Source organism: Dendrobates tinctorius, unplaced genomic scaffold (assembly GCF_039654945.1).
Source record: "Dendrobates tinctorius isolate UK_male_01 unplaced genomic scaffold, ASM3965494v1 ptg000039l, whole genome shotgun sequence".
Taxonomy (NCBI): Eukaryota; Metazoa; Chordata; class Amphibia; order Anura; family Dendrobatidae; genus Dendrobates; species Dendrobates tinctorius.
Window position 1 is genome coordinate 37,596,464 of NW_027361707.1, and position 18,730 is coordinate 37,615,193.

The 18,730-nt window shown below is 44.5% G+C and overlaps 1 pseudogene; it reads left to right on the top strand.

Moving 5' to 3' along the window:
• LOC141088382 (cytosol aminopeptidase-like) overlaps window positions 1-9,410 on the top strand; it is a 37,017-nt pseudogene extending 27,607 nt beyond the window's left edge.
• The last annotated feature ends 9,320 nt before the right edge of the window (window positions 9,411-18,730 follow it).

Here is an 18,730-nt window from a genome sequence, read left to right on the forward strand (position 1 = left end):
GCTTTGGATAAATATGATCGTCTCTTCTATGAATATATCAACATTCTCCTATACAAGAAGATGAAAATGTGTTCTCTTTGTTGCCCATTTTTTTTCCATTTTTTATGGGTGGACTTCTATGTGGTGATCATTGATATATGGCTGTATACACCTCTATTTACAAGCATATGTAGTTATATATATGGGGGCAAGGCATAATAATGCGGTTGATAGAGATTATTCTTTATATTTCATTGTAATAGCATTATTTTTGGGCTAACTTATTCCATTTAGATTATAATAGGACTATGTACATTTTTATGGCTATAATTTTTGACTAAACTAATGCATGGGGTATATATATTGTTGTCATAAACCTGTATAGGACTGGAATACGTTGGTTTACCCTATATCCTTATAACCCTCGTGTTTAATCATTTTTGATGCTTTGTAACAATCTATAAATTTTCATATAAATACATTGGTATTTTTTACGCTTACTATTAGGTGTGTTTCCATCTTTGATGGCCGTATATAAATTTTTTATGGTCATTTGCGCATGTGCGGTTACCTTATCCACCTATGCTATTGGATACTTATCCATGGTGCCTAAAATAGTCGCTATGTGATGAACTAGATACTGGTAAAACATTTGGCGCTCTTTTTTGGTCAAATACTATGTTAGATATCATATTTTTCTGTTTGCCATCTATTATGCCCCCAGTCAAGATGGCCGCGACCATTTTGTGGCCGTCTGCGCATGCGCAGGTGACGCGCGCCTAACTCCACCCCCATCCGCCCGTGGTATGGCGTCTGACGTCACGGGGCCCCGTGTATTGTCAGCGCCAGCCCGGACGTGTTGGTGGGTGGGTGGTTGGTCGCTCCCCTGATTGGTGCTCAGGTTTATTTGGACCCCTATTTATAGTACACCCGGTGGCCTTTTATGACACACCCCCTGAGGAAGGAAGCGGTGTAGCTTCCGAAACGTACGTTGGGCTGTTTTCCTTGCGCCGGTGGTCCAGTGCCCCCTTAGGTATGAGTATTATGTTTGTATTTTGATCTCTCATAACCCCCTTCTTTGGGGTTGCCTGACGGTCTGGGGATTTTACCCTTTATTTCACTATGACTAGTCGGCTTGTATATACCACTAATGGAGATACATTATACCATATTGATATACCTTAGGGAATCTCTGTACCTCTGTGCGTTCTGCTTGTGTCACTTCTGTCATGCCAATTTTTATCTGTGTCCTTAATAAAGATTCATGTTATTTCTACCTATTTTGGATGTTTATGCACTGTTTTTTCGGTTGCTTCTTTATAAGAGGTACAGGGAGTGGACTGCTGAGGACTGGGGTAAAGTCATTTTCTCTGATGAATCCCCTTTTCGATTGTTTGGGACATCTGGAAAACGGCTTATTCGGAGAAGACCAGGTGAGCGCTACCACCAGTCTTGTCTCATGCCAACTGTCAAGCATCCTGAAACCATTCATGTGTGGGGTTGCTTCTCAGCCAAGGGAATGGGCTCTCTCTCAGTCTTGCCTAAAAACACAGCCATGAATAAAGAATGGTACCAGAATGTCCACCAAGAGCAACTTCTCCCAACCGTCCAAGAGCAGTTTGGCGATCAACAATGCCTTTTTCAACATGATGGAGTACCTTGCCATAAAGCAAAGGTGATAACTAAATGACTCAGAGAACAAAACATAGAGATTTTGGGACCATGGCCTGGAAACTCCCCAGATCTTAATCCCATTGAGAACTTGTGGTCAATCATCAAGAGACGGGTGGACAAACAAAAACCTTCAAATTCAGACAAAATAAAAGCATTGATTTTGCAAGAATGGACTGCTCAGTCAGGATTTGATCCAGAAGTTGATTGAGAGCATGCCAGGGAGAATTGCTGAGGTCCTGAAGAAGAAGGGTCAACACTGCAAATATTGACTTGCTGCATTAACTCATTCTAACTGTCAATATAACCTTTTGCTACTCATAATATGACTGCAATTATATTTCTGTATGTGATAAAAACATCTGACAAACACACATAAAAACCAGAGGGCAGCAGATAATGTGAAAATATAATATTTGTGTCATTCTCAAAACTTTTGGCCATGACTGTAGATAAGTTCCTTGGGTGGTCTAGTTTCCAAAATGGGGTCACTTGTGGGGGAGCTCCAATGTTTAGGTACACAGGAGTTCTCCAAACACGACATGGTGTCCACTAACGATTGGAGCTAATTTTCCATTCAAAAAGTCAAATGGCGCTCCTTCCCTTCCGGACCCTGCCGTGCACCGAAACAGTGGTTTATGACCACATGTGAGGTATCCTTGTACTCAGGAGAAATTGCCCAACAAATTTTAGGATCCAGTTTATCCCATTGCCCATGTGAAAATGAAAAAACTGAGGCTAAAATAAAATTTTTGTGAAAAAAAAGTCCTTTTTTTTTTTTTTTTTACGGATCAATTTGTGAAGCACCTGGCGGTTCAAAGTGCTCACTATGCATCTAGATAAGTTCCTTGGAGGGTCTAGTTTCCAAAATGGGGTCACTTGTGGGGGAGCTCCAGTGTTTAGGCACACAGGGACACTCCAAACGCGACATGGCAACCGCTAAATATTACAGTATATTTTCCATTCAAAAAGTCAAATGGCGCTCCTTCCGTTCTGAGCCCTGCCATGCGCCCAAACAGTGGTTTATGACCACATATGAGGTATCGATGTACTCAGGAGAAATTGCCCAACAAATTTTAGGATCCATTTTATCCTGTTGCCCTTGTGAAAATGAAAAAATTGATGCTAAAAGAAAATTTTTGTTGGAAAAATTAAAATGTTCATTTTTTCCTTCCACATTGCTTTAGTTGCTGTGAAGCACCTGAAGGGTTAATAATCTTCTTGAATGTAGTTTTGAGTAGCTTGAGGGGTGCAGTTTTTAGAATGGTGTCACTTTTGGGTATTTTCTGCCATATAAACCCCTCAAAGTGACTTCAAATGTGAGGTGGTCCCTAAAAAAAATGGTTTTGTAAATTTTGTTGTAAAAATGAGAAATCGCTGGTCAACTTTTAACCCTTATAACTTCCCAACAAAAAAAAAAATTGTTTCCGAAATTTGCTGATGTAAAGTAGACATGTGGGAAATGTTATTTATTAACTATTTTGTGTCACATAACTCTCTGGTTTAACAGAATAAAAATTCAAAATGTGAAAATTGCAAAATTTTCAAAGTTTTCGCCAAATTTCCGTTTTTTTCACAAATAAATGCAAACATTATCGACCTAAGTTTACCACTAACATGAAGCCCAATATGTCACGAAAAAACATTCTCAGAATCGCTAGGATCCGTTGAAGCGTTCCTGAGTTATTACCTCATAAAGGGACACTGGTCAATATTGTCAAAAATGGCCAGGTCGCTAAGGTCAAAATAGGCTGGGTCATGAAGGGGTTAATTGTATGGGTCCACTGCATCCTGATGGTGCATTTGTCTGGAGGCCTGTACGGGTAAACCTTTTTGCTCTTTTGCTGTTTTCCATCTATAAATGTGGAAATGTAGCAGAGCTGTGTGCATCTATAAATGTACAAATGTAGCAGAGCTGTGTGCATCTATAAATGAGCAAATGTTTCAGAGCTGTGTCTATACGTAGCAGATCTGTGTGTGTATAATACACATTAACAATTGATCTATTACATTCCTATTCTACCCTAGTGCATTAAAATTAGTGATCATGACCTCTCCATTTTACCCGGGAAGTTTTAGTTAGTAGGAAAAATGTTTTTCCTATTTTGTGCTCTCTAAACCTAGAGTGTAGTGCAAAATAATACAGTATTTATCTTTCAATTTTAGTTATATAAAGGCTATATGAAAATGACAGTTTTATTCACTTTTACTTTTATGCCACCAATTGAACCACATACCGTGGTATGAGCTGTGTACACAAATTTGTGGAATATTTGAAAATTAATTTTGTTTTAAATGCAGTGGAACAATTTTTAAAAATCTGGCTGTAAATGTTTTCCCCTCCCAATTTAAGTACGGTAACTTCCGACACATCAACTGTTTTGATTAATGGTGTCGGAGTGCTGAAACCTTCGCAGACCACTTATATACTTTTGTGAGCATATACAATGCTAACCCTGCCCCTCCAAAAATGAGCTAAAAGGGCACAATTCTGATTATAGTGCCCCTGACCTTTTTGTTTTATGGATCAGTGGGGGGGTGCTAAACTCGCATACCCTCACTGATCAAAACTTAAAGCGTTTAAGTGTGACATATAAAAAGTTCTCTAAAATTGCTTTTTGTCTTCCATGGAGGGGGGGAGAATTGCCCAGAATTGTGGCACTTTTTTTTGTGAAGTTTCTCTAAAATAAAAAAAAAACTGAAGAGGGAGATTGGAGTAGATAGCTGACCTGCATTTTTTTCTTTTTAAATCCATTGATGAATCGGACAAAAACTCCACGAAACCACCCAAACTCTGGCAACAATGGCGGGGACAGCAAAAACAGAAAAATAGACACGTAAACACACAAAAATAAACTTTAAAACAGGCAAAATGCGATAATGGATTACTTTCTTGTCCCATCCCATGGACCACTTTTTAGGACATTTTTTTTATATTTGATTATGTTGCAGTAAATTACTTAAAAAAATCAATTTGGTACAAAGTAAAACACCCGTCACGCTGCGGCTTATCAGAACAGTAGGAAGTCGGCCAAGTCTTTGGTCCTGTTGCCAAGAGGCTCCCAAACAGCGGCCATTGTAGTTACTCAGCATTGGTCCTAGGTTTTCTATGGCATCTCTACTCCTGTCTGATACTTTTTATCTTGTATGTAATATGTTTCTTTAAAACTAATGATGGTGTTAATCTCGTCCTGTAAGGTTTGGCTCCACTGTGAAAATATGCCCAGCGGCAGAGCTAATAAGCCTGGGGATGTGGTGAAGGCCAAGAACGGGGAAGACCATCCAGGTAATCTTCACCCATTGCCGGCTGTGGTGACGGCCATTATCCTGACTAGTAGGAGTTTAGTAGGGTGACGAATACAAATATCAGCTTTGCCCTAGGTTTCCTCAGCTTTTGGCTCCCTAGTAAACATGATATAAATGGAGATCTGGCCCCTGGGTTTATGCTCTTATCTCATTGTAACCCAAGGCAATGTGTAGCGGGGCCTGTGATGGGTTGGACCATTAGATGTACATGGTCAGTGTGAAGCTGGAAAGTGTTCTGTACCAACACCACCAAACAATGGAGAACCAGCTCAAAACTCGCCACCCTGAGCCATTGTTAGTAGTGCTATCCAGTTCAAAGTGGCACTGAGGAGTGGCCATACATTTGTCATGTATAGTCAATGGCGTAGCGTGTGTTGGGGGCCCCGGTAAGGCAAGTGTTTTCATTGTGCTGTGTAGTATTAGTATAGAGTCCCTTACACTAATCCAGTACTGAACCCCCAAACATATTATTGTTTTTGTTTTTTAACCCCTTACTGATATCTGTCGGCACCCTGTCTTTGATGCGAGCTCAGGAACTGAGATTGCATCTTTCCCAGCAGATGATGGCTGTGTTATTCAGCCATCATCTGCCTCTAACATCCTCGTGTAGAGCGGAGCTCTGTCCACAGGTGTTAACCTGTTAAACTTAGCTGCCAGTCTTTTGACAGCGGCATTCACAGCTCACGTCCTGAGGAGCGCGCTGTTCTAATTGGCTGTTGGCTCCAATGCGAGGTGCTCGCGGTCTCACAATGGGTTGCCATGACAGCTGGGGGTCTGCTGAAGACTCCTTATGGCTGTCATGGTGGTGCTCCAATGAGAGCGGGATTTTTTCCTATATAAAGCAACACTGGTATTGCTTAATCCTATATATCCAAGGAGGATAATGGTAGACACTTCACTATTCAATACACCACCTATATCTGTTCCTGCAATAGTCAGTAGCTGTCAGATAGGAAGAGATTCCAGCTTCATAATTAAAATATTGACTTTTTCGATGGATATATAAAAACAAATTACAATTGAAAAGACAAGGCAAGAAGCCTCCACAGAAGGGGGACACGAGCAAAATATAAACCCATCCCACAATAGTGGATAAATTGCTGTATTCAGTCCTTCAGGGTTTAGATTTATTACAGTGCAGGATCTTTCTAGAATAGACCACGATAGAGCCGGATTGTTCTCTAATGCCACCAGTTTTGTGACTATTATAGATAAAGTGCGAGTCCTATAATTCAATAGAATACAGATATCTAACCGCAAGATGAAGGGTTCTCCTCTAATAAGTATTGATCCCTTGCCCTGTACTGATCAGATCTGAACAGCAATTTAGTTTGTTTTATTTTATAGATGGCAAAGTAGTAAATCCATGACTGCTGCTGTTTCCTCACAGGTAGATAACACTGACGCGGAGGGACGGCTGCTGTTGGCGGACGCTCTGTGTTACGCACACAACTTTAATGCAAGAGCGATCGTAAATGCAGCGACATTAACAGGTATGGGAGCTGCGTACACATGATGGAAGGGGCTGGAAAAATGTACACATGGGCTCCAATTCATTAAGTGTGGGGTCTCAACGTCAGAGGCGCGCGCCACTTAGGATGCCCCAAACTCGTTATCACTGCTGTGCGGATCCATGCACCTCGCAAGAAACAGGACTGGAGTAACACTTGTAGAGTAAGAATCACCCCCCACTTTTGATGAATTTAATGGGCGGGTGTAGCCAGGCCCCATCCCCCTTCACCAGCTCAGAATAGATGATCCGTTACTGATCGGTGAGGGTCTGACCAGGGAATAACTGTCCCTGATTGAGCTTTTTTTTTTAATTCAAGTTACAAAATTGAGTGGCAGATTGGATACTTGATTACTGCTCCATACCTCCTCTTACGGGGCTGCCAGAAAAAGCCGAGTGCAGCACTGGGCAGCCCCCCATAGGATGAGCAGAGCAGCGGTCAGGTATCTGCATTGCCGCTCTATTTAACCAGAGATAAAAGTTCCAATTTTGCCGATTAATACGGTTACCGATCAGTAAGATTTCACCAGTAGACTTGGGCGACTTTGCAGAGGGAACCCGGGTTCCTGGATCACGCCTGCCCATCAGCTGATCGCCGCCGCAGCTGCATATGTCACATGCTGTGACTGACACAGGCGCGACACATGCAGCTGCAGAGCCGTTCAGCCGGTGTGATCCAGGAAGCCGGGTTCCCTCTGCAGCTTATTTGGTAAGCGCTTATAGCTTGCCGAATAAGAGGGAACCCGAACAAATTTGCTCAACTCTAATCACCAGTCCTATGGATGGGTAATAACTGGAGAACCCTTTTAATTTGGATTTCAAAAAAATATAATTAATGTATGTCGTAGAGAAATAATGTTTGTTTTTTCTTTAGCTGTATATTTTATTAGTTTTGCATTGTCTGTCTGGTGGTCTGTGCTTTATGGCGGCTGCAATTGGGTGGAATATGAATGGTGGAAGAAGTGTCAGTAGACACAACCAGCTACCAGGATGTGATTGGTGCAGATGGAGCCCGGCTTTATCCGTTTCACTTTGTGGGATTGTACTGCAGCTGTATGCAGTTATTGTATGTAGATGTCTGCCTGTGTCTTCTCACGAGGAGCACGGCTCACCGGGAATTGTTGTGTAGGTGCAATGGACGTAGCCCTGGGATCTGCAGCCACTGGAGTCTTCACCAATTCTTCTTGGCTTTGGAATCACCTTCAAGAGGTCGGAAACATTTTACTTTCTATCTTCTTGTCATAACATGCTCTTCTGTCTGAATCATTGTTCATTTCACTTTATTCCCCCCCCTTTCCTTATTCCAGTAGCTCTTTATTTGTCCACTAACATAACTGTACGAGAGATTTTTTTTTTTTTTTTTTTTTTTTGGGTTGGGAGGAGGGTGTGTTCTAGTTTTGAAAGACACCATTCACTTTTTGTACTATATTTGTCTTTTTTTTTAATTTTTTTTTTTATAGCGCTCATTGTGCAGTAAATGACCTGGAACACAATTATTCAGGTCAGTGCAATTACAACAGTGCCAAAGCTGCATAGGTTTGGGCTCCCCCCTTTGTTTGGTCTTAAAGAAAACATTTGGAACTTTTGTAATAAATAAAAAGAATAAAAAAATTTCTTCCATTCATATAGCTGTGCAAGAGCTTGTTTTTCACATGGCGAGATTTTTTTTTCTCTTTCTTTTCCTTGACCCAATTATGGGGTCCATGCAACGTTTTGATTTTTCACTGCATTTTTTGGAGGTTATGTTGACCAAAAAAATGTTCAGTTTGGCTTTATTTTTTGTCTTTTCCAGTATTGTAATTCTTAACATTTTTCATTGTTTTTCCTTCATTTTGCAGCAATGCCAAATAGATTCAGATCAGGAAAAGGAATTCAATTCATACTGTCAGGGTGTGTTTTTCTTTACTTGAACTTGTTCTGTATACTGCAGCAATATATAGTAAAAATTACCAGTCGCCTATTAAGATAGGGCAAGGCTGCGTAGGAGCACAAAGATGGAGGCAATGAGGGCCTTCAGAAGGTGTCTGGCTGCCAACGAAACCATCAGCACCTTCCCATTCAGCACTATTTCAGCTGTCATACAGCGATCTGAGCTAGCTCCAGTTGTTGCTACTAGAGGCAGTTGCCAGCTGTGTAACACTGCCAGCATCTGTTCTGTATGGGGGCGGCTCAGCTCCTGAGAGAACTCCGTACACCTGCACCTTTTGTGGGAAGGCACCAAGTATGTATTCTAGACCTGTGGGATGTCCTCCACATTGCTGAATTTACTGCTGATGTTTCATGTTCCTTCCAGGCCAGCGTCGTGACTGGGGATCGTGTATGGAGAATGCCTCTCTTTGATCATTACACTAAACAAGTGACTGAGTCGGCCTTCGCAGACCTTAATAATGTCGGGAAGTACAGCAGGTAATGGATGTAAATATGGTGGTTGTAGTAGGTTTCTAAAGTATCTCATAGAGCGACCCCCGCCTCTGAGACCTCCATCCATCACCAAAACGGAGATCCAGATTTGCTCATCTGTTGGAATTCCTATAGAAATGATTGGTGAGATCCTAACCACATGGGTGCACCCCTACAGGGTATGTCATCAATTTCTATCATGGGAATATTATTATTATTATTGGGGTTTTTTTTTTCCTTTTTATGTGGATTTTATTAAAAAATAAACCTACAATTTCCACATCAGTAGTATACATGAGGTAATGTATCTTGCTCCACAGAAACTAATGAAAGGTTTTCTTCTCGCAGATCTGGGGGTGCGTGTACGGCCGCGGCTTTCTTGAAGGAGTTTGTCACGTCCCCGCACTGGGCTCACCTGGATATAGCCGGAGTCATGTCCAACAAGGATGAGGTCCCTTATCTGCGCAAGGGCATGTCCGGCCGCCCCACAAGGACTCTGGTAGAATTCGCCGATCGGCTGAGTAAGGACAAGAAGCCCAAATAATCCGGACATCAGTTACCGGATCTGCTTCGTCCTATGTGGACGTAATGAACTAAAGCGCAATGACCTTGCTATGCACTTATTTTTTTTACTAACACGACCAAAGCAAATCTAGAATCTGCGCCTCCATCTTCAGATGATTCTGCAATTTTAATACATCTACGTGCTGAGTGGAGAAATGTCTGAAAATAAAGAAAAAATCAAAAATTGTATCTGCCAGTCATATCTCACACATTTGTTTTATAGGTGTTGAACGCTTTAGGCACGATTCATCATTGCATTTTGGACGTGACAAATTAATCAAACTATTTGTACTTTTTTTTTTCCTCCAAGCGGTTTCTGATTTTTATGTCAGTGTGACTTTCCAGGTGAATTAAACAGATTCATTAAATGCAACTATTTAAAAAAAAAAAAGTTGCAAAATTTGGCACAATTCTACTCTTCTAGTCCTCCCTGGAGTGAATATATCAGTTATTTGGCTGCAACTTTTCCCATTTAAGCACTCGCAGAACCAGTTAGGAAAAAGACAGCTTGAGGTTATGCTCAAAACTCGAGTCTCATGTGCCATTTTGATGAATCTAGTGCAACAAAGTCAGCAAAAACCACAAGTTGAAAGACTTAAAGGGTTCAATTCATCATGAGCTGGGTATATTTTACTATCTGCCGTACATGTACTGTGCAAGTCATATGTGTATGGAGCTGGGCCGCAAAGTGTAAATGATTAAGTCACGGGTTTCCCTGAATCTTCTATATATCAATCTGCTCAGCTCCTGGTCACGCTACAAAGCAGTTGTGGAGTTTCTCACTCAGGATGCTGTTTTCTCTGTAGATGTAGATTTACTGAATATATTAGTGGAAGGGATCTTCCTGGCATTTGTTCTCAGTAGATTCCTTTTGTATAGTTAATGGGGACCTGTCTCCTTGGAAAACGCCACCTTCAAGTCCACACTCACTGCAGCAAAACAAATCTGCTTCTCATATCTTATATCCTCCCTGTCTCGCAACCCTAATCAGCTATTCAGTAGTTTCAGTTGTCTCTTCCATCCCCCAGCACCCCCTCTCTCTCCTCTCATATCAGCTGCAGACTTTGCTTAATTCTTCAAGCAGAAAATTAACATCTGAGAAAGCTCAGGCCTACAGCCCTTCCTCATAACTCAGCCCTCCTCCTCCAAAACCAGTGTCTCTGCCATTATAGAAGACCAACTTTCCTCTCTACTCTCCAGATCACATCTCGCCACCTGTGCACTTGACTGATCCTGTCCCACCTCATACTAAACCTCACCAGTCTTCATCCCACCTCTTCAACCTCTCACTAACAACTGGGGTCTTCCCCCTTATGCTTTATATGTACCTTGATCACGCCCACCCTTGACCCATCCTCTGTATCTAGCTATCGACTCATATCACTTCTCCCCTATGCCTCAAAACTACTGGAACAACACGTCCATCTTGAACTGTCCTCCCACCTCTCTTCCTGCTCCCTCTTTGACCACTTATAATCTGGCTTCCAGCTGCATCACTCCACTGAAACTGCCCTGACTAAGGTCACCAATGACCTACTAACTGCCTAAGCCAAGGGACACGACTGTCCTCCTCCTAGACCTGTCCTCTGCCTTCGACACAGTGGACCACTCCCCCTTACTACAGATTCGCTCATCTCTTGGCATCACAGACTTGGCCCTATCTTGGATCTTGTCATACCTAACAGACCGGACATTGTCTCCCTCTTGCACACCACCTCATCACCCCCTATCTATAGATGTCCCCAAAGGTTCAGTTCTAGGACCCCTGCTCTTCTCAATCTACACCTTTGGTTTTCAGTATCACCTCTATGCTGATGACACACAGATCTACCTCTTTGGACCTGATGTCACCTTCTTGCTTACCAGAATCCCAACATCTGTCTATTTCATCTTTCTTCTTAGCTAAATTTCTAAAACTTAACATGAACAAAATAGAATTTGTCACCTTTCCCCCATCTCTCTCAACCCGCCTCCCAACCGACCTGGCCATCAAAGTCAACGCCTGTTCACTCTCCCTAATCTCACTTGCTCGCTGCCTTGGGGTTATCCTTGACTCTCATCTCTCTTTCAAACAACATATCCAAGCCCTTTCCACTTCTTGCCAATTCCAACTCAAAAATATTTCCTGGATTCATGCATTCTTGGTTCAGGAATCTGCAAAAACAATAGTGCATGCCCCCATCATCTCCCATCTCAAAGACTACAATCTCCTGCTGTGTGACCTCCCTTCTAACACACTTGCATCCCTCAATACTATCCTAAACTCTGCTGCCCGACTAATACACCTATTCCCCCACCTCTTCTCCCTGTCAATCCCTTCACTGGCTCCTCATTGATTGACCAGAGACTCCAGTTCAAAACCACAATCATGGCATACAAAGCCATCCACAACCTGTCTCCTCCATACAGCTGTGAGTTAGTCTCCCAACATCTATTCTCACCCACCATGGGAACCTTCATAAGAAACCTAAAGACTCACCTCTTCAGACAACCTGCAGTAACCCTTGTTCCATCATACTGCTGCACAAACAGCTCTACCCTCCCTATTGTAGCCTCACACATCCCTTGTAAACAGTGATCCCTCACGGGCAGGGTCCTATCTCTCCTCCTGTACCAGTCGATGACTTGTATTCATGATTATTGTACTTTTTTTTTTTTACACTCTTTTAACATGTAAGGTGTCATGGACGTAATGGTGCTAGAAGAATAATCTGCCCTTTAATAGCAATATAATGTTCCCTGTCCGCCTTATTGAACATTCAGATATAGGGAGAAAATTAATCTCCTGAGAGCTGCTGGATCATTTACCCCTTCATGACCTTTGACGTACATTTACGTCAAAGTTTGTGCCTGTCTTTGATGCGGGCTTGCACACCGACCCACAACTTTTCCCCGCACATGATGGCAGATTTAATCAGTCACCATGTGCCTTTAACAGCCTTGAGTGTAGTGGTGCTCTGCCCGTGGCTGTTATCCGGTTACATCTCGCTGTCCATTACTAACGGTGGGATTTAACACGTGCCGGCCAGAAGTGCGTCATTGCATCTTGACCATCAATGCACCCGACACGTGATCGTGGGGCGCAATTGGATTGTCGTGACAGCCGGGGGTCGGCAGAAGACCTCTGCACCTGCCATTACGATCCTACTGTGAGCACCGGCTTATGGCTGGCTTTCATAGAAGACTGTGATCTCTGCTACACACAGCAATGCTGATGCACAGGGGTGGATTAAGGGTAGCCAGAGCCCCGGGCTGTTCAGACTCCATAGGCCCTCCGGTCATGTGACGGGGTCGGGAAGTCACTAGTTTTCATGACGCATACGTGGCGGGAAGGGGTTAAATACTGAGGTAAAAAAACTCTGCAAATACGCAACGTGTGCACGAGGCCTCACAAATACTGAGGTAAAAAACCCCAAATGCTCAGTGTGTCCATGAGGCCTTACAAATACTGAGTGAAAAACTCACCAAATACTCAGCGTGTGCACGAGGCCTTATAAATACTGAGGTAAAAACTCATCAAATACTCAGCGTGTGTACGAGGTCTTACAAATAGTGGAAGGCTTCCACCCAACATCTAGTCCTGACTCACCTGTACCTAACATCGAAACCAGCTAATAGCCTGCAATCACCTGCTGACCTGGACCCATGACCTGCCAGACAAGTTACTTCACATGAGTCACACAGAGGCTTCTGCTTCATGAACTTCCCCAGATAGAAGAAGCAGCCTCCGATGTGCAGCCTGTGGCCGGATACACAGGAAGAGACGCTCCTCGTCACAGGCTGTGTCCAGCATGGCAGCAGAGGGGTTAACGCCACAGACAAGTCGCCGTCTCCTCACACACTGAACACGACGCTGCATCTGGCGACGAACAAGCGCACATTGCGCAATGTTAGTCATGTCCCAGATGTTCAGCATGTGGAGGACCAAGGGGGACCAAAAAAGACCCCAGGATTGGAACAGGAGCATGGGAAAGTGGACGGCGGTTGGAGGGGCAGGGTTTATATAGGGGTCGGAGTAAGTATATATATATATACACACAGACACATATTACTACATGCGGGCAGTGCACACATGCACAATCCTCAGGTTGTACAACTTCCAACTGGTCAAAACATTTCAGTATGCCAAGAAATATAGCAGGAATAAAATACATCTCATAGTAACTTGTGTGAGGCACAGGTGACAAGAACCCGCCATCTCGTGCCCACCTTACTAGAGGTGCCCACATATAACAAAGTTGATGGAAACAGATGCCTTCCACTATGATGATTGGCTACCGGCCGCCCGACCACACCCATTTCACAACTAGTCACACCCATGTCCACGCCCCAACCACACCCATTTAGCACTGCTGATCACACTGACTGGTACTGAGGGCACAGTGGCTGGTACTGTGGGCACATTGACTGGTACTGAGGAAAAGAGAGAAAGAAAGAACAGAGAAACAAAAAAAGAACAGAGAGAAAGGAAAAAAGAACAGAGAAAGAAAGAGGGGATAGAAAAAAAGAACAGAGAGAAAAAAAGAAAGAGAAAGAAAGAGGGGAAAGAAAGAACAGCGAGGGAGAGAGAAAGAAAGGGGAAAGAAGGAACAAAGAGAAAGAAAGAGAAAGGTGAAAGAAAGAATAACGAGAGAAAGAAAGAAAGGGGAAAGAAAGAACAGAGAGGGAGAAAGAGAGGGGAAAGAAAGAACAGAAAGTGAAAGAAAGAAAGAACAGAGAAAGAAAGAAAGAAAAAGACAAGGAAAGAGGGGAAAGAAAGATTCTATAAAGATACTATACCAGCTCACATTGTAGTGCCCACCTGAGCCTCCTGGTGCAGGACATATCATGATCCACTCACATGGCCGACATCCCCGAGTCCAAGGCGATCCCGCTGTCCGCGCTCTCAAAGGAGGACATGGTGATGATCTGAAGCATTCCCTGAAGAGCCTCCATGGTTCCGTCACAATCTCCTCTGGTCATTTACATCTCATAGTAACTTGTGTGAGGCACAGGTGACAAGAACCCGCCATCTTGTGCCCACCTTACTAGAGGTGCCCACTGCCCACATATAACAAAGTTGATGGAAACAGATGCCTTCCACTATGATGATTGGCTACCGGCCGCCCGACCACACGCATTTCACAACTAGTCACACCCATGTCCACGCCGAAACCACACCCATTTAGCACTGCTGATCACACTGACTGGTACTGAGGGCACAGTGGCTGGTACTGTGGGCACATTGACTGGTACTGAGGAAGAGAAAGAAAGAACAGAGAGAAACAAAAAAAGAACAGAGAGAAAGGAAAAAAGAACAGAGAAAGAAAGGGGATAGAAAAAAAGAACAGAGAGAAAAAAAGAAAGAGAAAGAAAGAGGGGAAAGAAAGAACAGCAAGGGAGAGAGAAAGAGGGGAAAGAAGGAACAAAGAGAGAAAGAAAGAAAGAGAAAGGTGAAAGAAAGAATAACGAGAGAAAAAAAGAAAGAAAGAACAGAGAGGGAGAAAGAGAGGGGAAAGAAAGAACAGAAAGTGAAAGAACAGAGAAAGAAAGAAAGAAAAAGACAAGGAAAGAGGGGAAAGAAAGATTCTATAAAGATACTATACCAGCTCACATTGTAGTGCCCACCTGAGCCTCCTGGTGCAGGACATATCATGATCCACTCACATGGCCGACATCCCCGAGTCCAAGGCGATCCCGCTGTCCGCGCTCTCAAAGGAGGACATGGTGATGATCTGAAGCATTCCCTGAAGAGCCTCCATGGTTCCGTCACAATCTCCTCTGGTCATTTTCCATCACGTCACTTCCGATAGAATGTCATGTGCGAGTTTTCAAGTGCTCCTTGGGGCTCCGCCATATACTCCTGTGTCCACGGGAAAAGTAAGCTCCAGGTCGGGGCAGTGGGGCAGACTCTCAAAATCTGGTACGGTTGGGAGGTATGAATGCTCCCCATCATACACCTTGTACACACATGGCTCCGCACACCTCATTCACACACTGTTCCGCTTTGTATGCCTCGTACACACGGCTTCACTCCGTACACCTCGCACACACAGCTCCATTCAGTACACACATCGTAAACCTCGTGCACATGCGGCTCTGCTCCGTACACCTTATACACACACGGCCACACTCTGTACACCTTGTACACACATGGCTCTGCTCTGTAAACCTTGTACACATGCGGCTTTGCTCCATACACCTCATACACACATGGCTCCGCTCCGTAAACACATGGCTCAGGTCTGTACACTTTGTACACACAGGGATCCGTTCCGTACACCTCGTACACACGCGGCTCCTCTCCGTACACCTGGTACACATGCGGCTTCGCTCCGTACACCTCGTACACACACACGGCTCCGCTCCGTACACCTCGTACACACATGCGGCTCCGCTCCGTACACCTCGTACACACACGCGGCTCCGCTCCGTACACCTTGCACACGTGCAGCTCAGCTCTGTAAACACAGGGCTCAGCTCTGTACGCCTCGTACACGCGCGGCTCCCCTCCGTACACCTCTCGCGTGCGCAGCTCTGCTCCATACATCGCGCGCGGCTCCGCTCCGCACACCTCGTACACACACGGCTCCGCTCCGTACACCTCGTACACACACGGCTCCGCTCTGTACACTTCGTACACACACGGCTCCGCTCCGTACACTTCGTACACACACGGCTTCGCTCCGTACACTTCGTACACACACGGCTCCGCTCCGTACACTTCGTACACACACGGCTCCGCTCCGTACACTTCGTACACACACGGCTCCGCTCCGTACACTTCGTACACACACGGCTCCGCTCCGTACACCTCGTACACACACGGCTCCGCTCCGTACACCTCGTACACACACGGCTCCGCTCCGTACACTTCGTACACACACGGCTCCGCTCCGTACACTTCGTACACACACGGCTCCGCTCCATACACCTCGTACACACACGGCTCCGCTCCATACACCTCGTACACACACGGCTCCGCTCCGTACACCTCGTACATTCGCGGGTCTGCTCCGTACACCTCGCACACACACGCAGCTACATCCATCCTGTAAACCCCTCCTGACCCCACACATACTTTCCTCATCCAGCACCATGACAACCAGCACAGCAGAGTCCCGCATACAATACAATGATGGCTGTGTGCACAGGACCTGTGATGAAGTCACAGGAGGGGAGGAGTCAGGGGGTCACATGATCAGGGGCCTCTACTGAAACCCCTGACTCCTCCCCTCCTGTGACCTCATCACAGGTCGTGTGCGCACAGAGCAGGGATTTATCAGTGAGGGGCTGGCGCTGCGGTGGCCGGTGGGTCTAGGAGGGGGAGGAAAGGGTTGATACATGGGGGCGTGGCGCTATGGTGGCGGATTATAATGGGGCAATTTTCCCTGGGCTGGTGGGCCCCCCCACACCACTGGTCACAGACCGCTCCCGGCACTTTATCCCCCGGAATACTGTGATCGAATGCGATCACAGCATCCTGGGAGCAAGCAGAGGGCTGACAGCCCCTCTGCCTTTGGATCGGAGACCCCCGCGGCGTGACGATCGCTGCTATGGCAATCCGACAACACCCGGGTACCAGAGCTGAGAAACTTCCTGTCATGCGCAGTGCATGATCAGGAAGTCTCTCAGGTCAGTGTGCAGAAAGTGCAGCGCTGACAGCTTCTATAGCATGCAGATCTTCATCTGCATGCTATAGTCTAAGCGATCAGCCTGCAAAAAATGATTGTCCCATGGTGGGACAACATGTAAGAGATAGAATGAAGTAAAAAAAAAGTTTAAATAACTGTAAAAATATTTTTAAAAAATCTATATTCTATAATTGTAAAAATATTTAAAAAATAAAAAAAAATCAATATTCTATCACTAAATAAATATTTGAATTAAAAAAATCTAAACAATAAAAGTACACATATTTGGTATCGCTGTGTCTGTAATGACCTCTCCTATAAAACTGTCTCACTAGTTAACCCCTTTAGTGAACCCAGTAAAAAAATAAGCAAAAAACAATGCTTTATCATCATACTGCCAAACAAAGTGTAATAACACGCGATCAAAAAGACGGATATAAATAAACATGGTACCGCTGAAAACGTCATCTTGTCCCACAAAAAAAAATAAGCCGCCATATAGCTCCATCACCTGAAAAATAAAAGTGATAGCTCTCAGAATAAAGCAATGCAAAAATAATAATTTTTTATATAAAAGTTTTTATTGTATAAAAGCACCAAAACACAAAAAATGATATAAATGAGGTATTGCTGTAATCGCACTGACCCAAAGAATAAAACTGCTTTATCAATTTTACCACACGTGGAACGGTGTAAACGCCCCCCCCCCCCCAAAAAAAAAGAAATTCATGAATTGCTGGCTTTTGCTCATTCTGTCTCTCAAAAAACGTCATGTGCCAAAAAATGGTCCCGCAAAAAACAAGACCCCACATGACTCTGTGGGCCAAAACATGGAACAATCATAGCTCTCGAAATGTGGTGATGCAAAAATTATTTTTTTGCAATAAAAAGCGTCTTTTAGTGTGTGACAGCTGCCAAACATAAAAACCCGCTATAACGCCTCTTTCACACTTCCTGATATTTCCGGTACCGGAGATGTCAGTGTCCATGTGTGTAATACTTACGGCACACGTGTGGCATGCGTGTGCAGCATCAGTACCACATGGACGGGCGCCAGGGAAGAAGCGTTACAGTAAGCACTGTTCCCCGGCGCCGGATGCTGATCTTGTCATTCTCCCCTGCTCTGCGGGCGATCAGCACAAGAAGGGGAGACTGATGAGAGCTATAATCAGCACCCGGCGCCGGGGAACAGCACTTGCTGTAATGCTTCTTCCCCGGCGCCGATGCGTGTCGCATGGATGACATCCATGTGTGTTATGCGTATGCACGTGTGATGGATGTTTTGTGGCCAGCGACGACATTGAAAAACGGACATGTCAGCATGTTTTGCCCATGGACACATGGTCTGTGGAACACACTGACATGTGCACAGAGCCATTCACTTGAATAGGCAAATAGCGCTCCGTTCCTCCTGAGTCTCTTCGCATGGCTGTCCAATGGTATAAAATTCTGTGACATACCCATGGTGTCAATATGATCACTGCACCCCTAGATGAATTCACTGAGAGGTGTAAGTCATAAAATGGGGTCACTTATGGGGGGTTCTGCTGTTTTGGCACCTCATGGGCTCTCCCAGTGAGTCATGGCACCTGCAAACCATAACAGTAAAATCTGGCGCTGCTTCCCTTCTTAGCTCTGCCATGCGCCCAAACAGTGGTTTACCCCCACATATGGGGTATCAGCGTAC